The sequence below is a fragment of the Serinus canaria genome, chromosome 19 (assembly GCF_022539315.1).
Source record: "Serinus canaria isolate serCan28SL12 chromosome 19, serCan2020, whole genome shotgun sequence".
NCBI lineage: Eukaryota > Metazoa > Chordata > Aves > Passeriformes > Fringillidae > Serinus > Serinus canaria.
In genome coordinates this window covers 4,440,346-4,446,956 of record NC_066332.1, presented here as the reverse complement: position 1 = coordinate 4,446,956, position 6,611 = coordinate 4,440,346, and positions in this window count along the sequence as shown.

The window sequence follows — 6,611 nt, the reverse complement described above, 5'->3', positions numbered from 1 at the left end:
CTTTTTTTTTTTTTTTTTCAACATGGGACCAATAAAACTATTTACAACTTGATTCACTGAACTTTATGGCTTGAGTTAGTAATGAGCAAGGTGCCAAAGTCTGGAAATGAAGTGGTTTGGATGTACTAATCACCCGGTGTCCAAACTAACAACTGTTTAATGGAACTTAATCACCATTGTCAATGCTGGGTATTTTCTCCTATTAAGGAAACATTTAGTACTTTTTATCCTTTAATCATATTAAGACACCGAAACCATGCAGGTGCCATGCAGGAGGTGCAGGTTCCCTCCCCAGGTGTCACCTCCTGCTGCAGACACTGCCCAGGGTCCCCAAATCCAGGCCAAATCCATGATTTCCCTTGGAAAACTCCCTTAAAAAGGAAGGGAACAAGGCAACCCTTCTCAAAAACAATGCAGGGCAGCAGAGTCGTAATTTTAATAAAATTTATGAAAATTGTCCAAAGGGGGAAAAAAAGAAATCAAAACAGCAAAACTAAATGAACTTGAAAATAGAGAAGAAACAGAATGATTAATTCAAAGGTTCAACACATTTATTTTTATGAATCAGAGCAGATTCAACTGCTTCAAGGCTCAGATGTTGGATGCCTGTGTGAGGTATTTGTGATCTAACAATGAGTCACAACTGCTTTGAGTTGCCACTGCACCTGAAATATTAACTAGAATTAGTTAGGCCATCAGAAACTTACTCTGCTTCCAATTTATACCATTCAGATGATTTCAGGTCCTGAAAAATGAAATTTTCCAGGAATGAAATGGAAAAATTTCAGGAATTTGCTCACTTCCCTTGATCCCTGTCCAGTCCTTGAGGAGAAGAGCAATTCCAAGTTTTCCCCATCTAGGACTTTCCATTCCTTGGGAGGGAATTTCAGTCATTTCCCAATTCAGGAACCAAATTTCAGTAATTCTGCTGATTCCTGCTCCTTTCCCTCAAGCACAGGGAGAAGTGGTCAGGGTTGCCCATGAAGATAAAGCCAATTTCCATGGAATTGCACCAAGAGAGGCCAGCAGGGTGTGTGCAGAGTGTTCCAGGGAGCTGCACCAGGATTCCCAGTTACCTCCAGAGAGCACTCCAGGGAGTGCTGGTTGCTCTGGGGCAAAGCCACGTTCCCCTTTTCTTGCTCCAGGACTCTCCTGATGAGACTTGCCAGAAAGCTGAAAAAGGATCCTCTTCCTTTACTCTGCTCCCTGAAGGGAGCCTGAGTTTCCCTCCTTGCTCTTTCCTCTGGCAATGTCCTTGCTGCTACATGAAACCTGCAGTCATCAATCACAGGGAGCACAGCTGGACAGGGAAAACCTGTCCAGAAGAGCAAAGAAGGAGGAGAAGAGCAAAGCCCTCCCCACACCTGGGCTTTGCTCTTCTCCTCACACCTCAGCCAGGGCTCTGGTGGCACTGAGAAAGAGCAGTCCCACAAGATTCCCTGGAAATAACCCAAAATGGCCTTTGGGATTCCTTCAGGGTTATGTTTTTGTCAGCCAGGCCCTGTGGCAGAAGCAACACCAGCAGGAGGAGTTCTGAGGACTTTTAGGGTGTAGGTAGGGCAGCTTTGCACACCCCAATTATTGGCAAAAATCAATTATCCCAGCCAGAGCCACCTGGATGGTCCCAACAGACATTCACAGCAGGTTGGTGAGTGGGACAATAAAAACAAGCACCAATTTCATGCTCGTGCATCATCTGTTAATTTGGGATGCTCTGGCTCTTGCTGGGTGCACAGACAAGACAAAAATAAATTCCTGAAATAAATTCAGGAAAGGCTGAGGCAGAGCTGCCAGAGGGGCAGGCTCTGACTGAATCCTGGCTCAGAAACCAAAACCTTTCTCCCAAGGGAGCACAGGGGGTGTGGAAGTGCAGGAGTTCACACTGTAAGCTTTTGTAATTTGGCACAGATACTGTAAAAAAAAAAAAAAAACAAAAAAACCAAAAACCAAAACATGCAGCTTATTAGCCCAGAAGAAAAATCTTTGCTGTGTTTACACAGTAACCACACACCTGTATCTCAGAAATCTGAGACAAGTGATGGGGAAAGGGGAGGGCACTGACATCTTTATTCTCCTCTACACCAGGTGCAGTCTGTAATATCTTTGCAGCCTCTATTTTGACTCAGTGCCACTGTTGGCCTCCTGTACCTGCTGAACAGCCCCTGCAGGGAGTGACTCCAAAACATGCCCGTGCTCCCTGCTCCAGCAGGATCTGCTCTTTCCTGGAGCCCTGAACCCATCCCAGCCCAGCTGCATCTCCTGCAAGTCACAGAAACACAAAACCACTCAATTTTGGACTGAATTATTCTATTGATTTGTTTTGCTTACAGGACATTCCCCATTTTCTGGTGCTGCCAGTTGATGTTCTGTTTTTATGAGGTAAAAATGTGGAATTAAGGAAATTTGTCCTGTCCCAATAAAACATCAGGGTAGGGGACAGAGCTGAAGAGTGTCCCACCTCTTTAACTCCCCAAACCAAAGTACAATTCAGTAAAATCCATTTGCAAATCACAGCAAATCTGTGTGTCTGGTTTTACTGAACAGGATTGTTTGATATTCCTGGGCAAATGGAGAAGGAGAGAGGGGTAAATATGAAAAGAATAAATTAGTTTTTTTCACCAGAATAAATTTATTTTTGTCATGAGAACGACAGGGAGAGCTGCTTTGTGCTTGTTTGGACAGCAGCCACGTGAGCACCACCAGGGTAGCTCCTGCTGCAGGGCTGATGGAGCCCAAACATGGAATGATGGAGTTGCTCAGGTTGGCAAAGACCTTTAGGATCACCCAGTCCAACCATTGCCCCAGCTCTGCCAAAGCCACCACAGCCCTGTCCCCATCCCAGGGATGGTGGCTCCACCACTGATGGCCCTTTCAGTGGGGATGTTCCTGCTGAGATCCAACCTTGCTGAGGCTGTCCCTCCCTCCTCAGCCAGGCCACTGATGCAGATGTGAGCCAGGACTGGCCCCAGGGCTGTGACCCCATTCCCCACCCTTCCCTGGGCTCCAGCCACCCTTCCACCAGCAGTGCACCCATCCAAGCCATGAGTTTCCCCAGGAGAATCCTGTGGGAAGGCTGTCAGAGCCTTTCCTGACACCCTGACCCTGCCAGGAGGAGATCAGGTTGGTCAGGCAGGACCAGCCTCGGGTGGATCTCTGCCAGCTGTGCTCCATCCCTGCTGTCCCATCCCTGCCACGTGATGCCATTCCTGAGGGGCTGCCCCACAGCCTGTCCTGCCACCAAGGCAGCTCTCAAAGTGCCTGGATTCCCCTTCAGGTGTCTTTATTTTGGAGGTGGGTGTCACACTTGCTGACCTCCAGCGAGCCCCACTCAGCCTGGGCTGCTGGGGAAGGATGGAAAGGGGCTCAGGGAACATTTCCAGCTGGATCCTCAGTGTCCTTGGATGGATCCAGCTTCCTCCTCATCTGTTGTCACTGGGCTTCCCTCTAAAGGAGGGAGAATCTCCTTTGCTCTTCCTCTGATGTATTTATAGGAACAGTTTTATTGCCTTTTACAGCAGTGGTCAGATTAAGCTCCAGATTAAGCTGGACTTTGGCCCTTCTAATTATTGTCAGCAGGGCTATTGAAACCATCATTTCTTACTGCTTTTGAATTCTCTCTTTGATGGCAGTGCAACATGAAATCATCCAGGATTTACTGGATAAACAGTGTGAAACTGCTTTAAGAAAGTGTGAAACTGCTTTAAGAAAGTGTGTTTTGCCACACAATGCCAGGAGAGAGCAAAAGGCAGGAATGACACAATTTATCGTGGAATAATGGAGGGTTTGAGGCTAAAACCATTAAAAACCATCTGATTCCAGCACCCTGCCATGGGCAGGGACACCTTTCACTAGCTCAGGCTGCTCAGAGTTTTATAAACTGCTCTGCACAGGGAGCAGTGGGTGGAACTGGACTGGGCTGCTCCAGAGGGATATTAAGGCATTGCACCAGCACAGAGTATTTATATCGTTTTTATGTCTTTAATCTGACTGCATGCAACCCCACAGAGCAGAGAAAGTCAAACTCTGTGTTCAGGAACCCAGATCTTCATTGGGAAAAGGGGTGTTTAATATTCTTAGGCAGTGATTAACGTGAACTCTGAGTTTATGAATATGATGAGTCTTTAATTTGCACAACAAGTAGAGTAATAAAGATTAGAGGAAAGAACTTGAGAGGGAGGGAGGGAGAGAGAGAAATCTCCATATCTAACCTAGGCTGCTAACACACTCTAATTACAATCGGTCTCACAACAAAATCTTCCAGGAGTCAGGATGTTTCAGCTTAAGATTTGAAAATAACCAGTGCACCACATTAGTGCAGACAATCATCCAGCACATCCAACAGCAGAGCACCTGGTTTTCCTTTCAATCTCACCCAGGTTATTTTTCCATCATGAAAGAAGTACCTGCATCTTTGGCACTTGTAAAAATATCATGCATGGCACCACCTGCCAGACTAATAACAATAATTAGAAATGTAATAAACTGTTCATTGGCAAGGGAACAAATTGTCTTATCCTTTGAAAGTCACACTGGCCCGGGGCAATTCCTCCCAGACATTCGCCACTGATGTCACAAGAGCCAGAGTGAAAAGCACACGGTGCAGAAAAACAACTGAGGAGGGCAGTGAGAAAGGGAAAAAAACCACTGACAAAGACTTGTCAGCAGTGTGGAGCAGCTGCAGAGAATTCCCATTCCATTGAATAAAGCATTACAAGGACTTGCAGAGGGCTGGCAGTGAGGGAGAACAGGTCCTGTTCTTCCTAAGGAGCTGCACGGAGCCTGTGGAGAATCCCATCAACTCCAAACATTTGTTTTAAGCTGAAACATTTTTAACTGAGTTTAGAATGGAAACCTCAGGGCTGTAATTACTTCCTTTTTTATCCTCATTGGGTCTTTTCATCTTTTGTACAACGATTTTTCATGAAATAATCAGGATCTTCCACAGCATGCTTTGCACTGAATGCCTTCTAGAGTGGATTACTCTGACTCTTGTACCTCACACACTTAATTTTAAATCTGGCAATCTGAGATCAATATTTCATTCTAACTGAAGTTCCTTTAAGTGCTGAAGCAATCTTGGTTTGGCTGCCAGAGAGGAATTAATGGCCTGCTGAGGAATTTTACCTCCCATTATAACTCTCCATTTGAACAGACAAGATTTCACATTGCCTGTTTTCTAAGAGTGTGTTTAAAATCCTCCTCGGCAATAAAAATGTGGTTTCATATTTTCATGACCTTATAATGTCTGTGCCCCTTCCTCCATGCAATGTTTCAGCTCTAAAAAAAACCCATTGTCAGCCTCCAAAATGTAAAAGGCACCCAGAATTCTGTGAGCATTAAATATTTGCCTTCCTCATCCATCTGCTGGACTGAACACAGTGAGCAGGAGGACTGAAGAGAAGAAAATCAAGTTATAAACGCTGCCTAAGCACTTCTTTCTGAGGCTTCTGATGATTTCACAGTCCCAGTAAGTCATCTAGGAGGGGCCCATGCCAGGCAGCAGCCTGCTTTTGTTCTTTGCTTTGTACTCAGAAGGGAGGGACATTGCTGAGGTACAACACTCTGGGTATTTACGTGATTCACTCCTTCTTTCATTGAATCATTTTCTCATTTTTAAGATAATACCTCTGGGATGATTTCAGAGGCTCTTGGAGGAAGCACAGAGTTTTTGTGCTTTCCACTATTGGGGGGTGAAGGTGAAGATGAAGATGGTCCAAGAAAGGTGGGAAAATGGTTTGGACAGGATGGGGAGAGCCTGGGAATTCTGGTTATTGACCTGATGGCTGCAGAGTCCTGAACACAGGAGCTGGAAGGTCAGCTCAAAGCCTGACCACAGACAGCTCAAACTCCTTAACCTTCCTGCTGAACGTGCTGCTGATTTCCCTAAACCCAGGCTCTGCTCTAGTCTGGCTCAAACAATTCATCCCAGGCTGTGTTTGAGTTAGAATTGGCCAGCAAAGCCCAAGGGTGTCCGTGCTGTCCAACGTCCCAGGTCAGCTCTTCCCAGTTCTCCTCCCAAAATCAATCCAGCCGTGGCTGGTGGGGTTTGAGACAGCACCTTGGAGGGGTGATATCACACAGCTGTCAGTCCTGCAGGTGTAACTGTGTTCTCTTCAGGAGCCTCCAGGAAATTCACATTTCAGCCTGGTTAATGGCTTGGAATGAGATGATCCTTAAGGTCCCTTCCACCCCAAACCACCCTGGGACTCTGTGATTGGAGAGCTAAATTTGAGTTGGGCTCCTAAACCAGTTTTTCTGCAATAAAACCCAGTTCTGCTGATGCATCTGTATTTGTCCCATCGATACTTTGGAAATCTTGGGAAAAACATTCCCCCAGCTTCCATGGAAGTGGAGAAACACAAGAAGGGTGTGCATGTATTGGCACTGGCTGCTCATGGAGCAGTCAGGAACATCCAAGCACACACTCCAAGAAGGAAAGAAGACAGACCAGTTGTTCTGGTTATTAGACATGGTTAAGGGGCTAAAAGAAAAAAAAAAGAAGAAAAGAAAAGAAACACCAAACCAACACACACACACACACGTTTCTGCCAAGCCAGTTATAAGAAGATAATCATGTGCTAGCCTAAGCCTCTGGCAGGAGTAAAACACTG